This window comes from Austrofundulus limnaeus, unplaced genomic scaffold (genome assembly GCF_001266775.1).
Source record: "Austrofundulus limnaeus strain Quisiro unplaced genomic scaffold, Austrofundulus_limnaeus-1.0 Scaffold353, whole genome shotgun sequence".
Taxonomy (NCBI): Eukaryota; Metazoa; Chordata; class Actinopteri; order Cyprinodontiformes; family Rivulidae; genus Austrofundulus; species Austrofundulus limnaeus.
In genome coordinates, this window is record NW_013952755.1 from 637,038 (window position 1) to 638,928 (window position 1,891).

Below are 1,891 nucleotides of genomic sequence, written 5' to 3' on the forward strand. Positions count from 1 at the left end.
ATCTTACCACTTGAAACATCACTAGCCCTGAAGCTGCTGGTAGATATCACGGTTGGAATTATCAAAGGTTTTTGACACCTGAGAGACACCGTAGCAACTCCTTTGCGTTTGGAAGTGCGGGGTGGGGGTGGGGGGAGGACCAGGGAGGATGATTGAACCACTCAACCACTAGATGTTGCTGAAAACAACAAATCCTACACACTGTGCTTTTAACTTTGAATAAAACTGAAACAACTTGGGGAAAAATCCCCTGAATGTTTGTGGAAGAGCCTTTCATCTCATATACAGTATGATCACTTGGTTCGTTTTACTCCACATATTTCAGTTCCATCCATGATGGATAAGAATAAAATTCACATGCATATTATGAAAAAGAGAGAGAAAAAAGCTGCAAGCTAAACCATGTTATGTTTCTGTGTTTCCATCTGCTGTGTTTTCACTCTGTTTCTGTTTCACTTATCTGCGGTGTTTTCCAGCAGAATGGCTCTGATTCTAAGCCTCCCTGCCCACCCCTTGCGGCTGAACTCTGCCTGAACCTTCGTCTGAACCCTGCGTGAACTTTCCTTAACTGACCCATTTAATCTACGTTCAGCGTAAAGCGGACCGGGCAAAAAAAAAAAAAAAAAACGGCGGTCCATGAGCAAATCCTCTGACATGTTGAGAGTCGCAGCGGCAGAAACACCTACTAATCACCGAACACGTGTGCGAACAAACCACAGGGTGGGTGGGAGACGCTTTGCATAAGAACCACGAGAAAGAACTGCAGAAACACTTGCAACAGGAAAGGAAACGTCGGGGAAATATGGGAAACGTGAGCAATAAAGACGTGGCTGGTGAGGTAAATAACCAACTGAAGGCATCCTGAATCTTAACACAATCCGATTAAAGGGAGGCTTTGTGTTGGATATCAGCAAATATAAAGGATGAGAACCTTTTACTTCCTTAACTCACTTTTGTTCTAAAATCCTGTAACACACATTAGTGTCAAAGCTCATCTGTGCAGTAAAACAAATAAAAAAAGTCAGTACACGAGGTGAGTTTTTGGTAAAAACTTGTTCAGCCGGACAAGAAGAGTCGCAGCTCATCCAGACAGAAAACACCAAGAGACAGATGACATTGACGCAATAAATGATAGGTTGTTTTGGACAGAGGAGGAGCCTGATCCAACGTGCAGCCACGAGCTGCAGGTCAAACCCAGCTGTCACTGACAACAGGGTTTCCACTGAACCATTGAAAATCTTCTGTTTGTTTTGCACACACTCAGTTGCAGCAACACGACTGTAAGTCGGAGCGCTGCAGCAACGGATTTCTGCTGTTTGCAGACAGAAAACCTGCAGAAGTGGAGCCAAAGTTATTCCTCTCTTCTAAATGTGTAGTTTGTTTAGGGTGCTGTGGCAGAAGTGGGCCTCTTTTTTGACAGAATAATAGAAAATGTGAAAATGAAATGTGTGAACACATGAAGGAGACAAGACAAGGGTTTGATTCTGGGCCACATCCAGGACTCACAAGTAGACTGGGACAAACCGTTTCAATTTAATCTGCAATTAAAAGTTCATTTCAGAATCTGTTGCTTACTTTTCAAAAAATAAAAGGTTTTAATCTTTATCCGTTAAAAATCCTCTTCCAGCCAGCTCAGTATAGAAACTGTTTATCAGCTGGAAAATTGATCCTGTCAGTTTAATAAGTGAGTTTTATAAAATTTTCTGGTGAAAGAAATGAAGAAGTGTCTAAGAAACCATAACTTCACGAACAGTACATGTGATGTGTTGGTTTTAAATTCAAGTGTAGATTTTTGAAAGGTTTTAAAGAGTAACTTACCCCAAAATTAACTTTTTTTAGCTGATAAACTGTCTAGAATGTGTCTAAAATGTTATATAGTACTGTTTCTGTG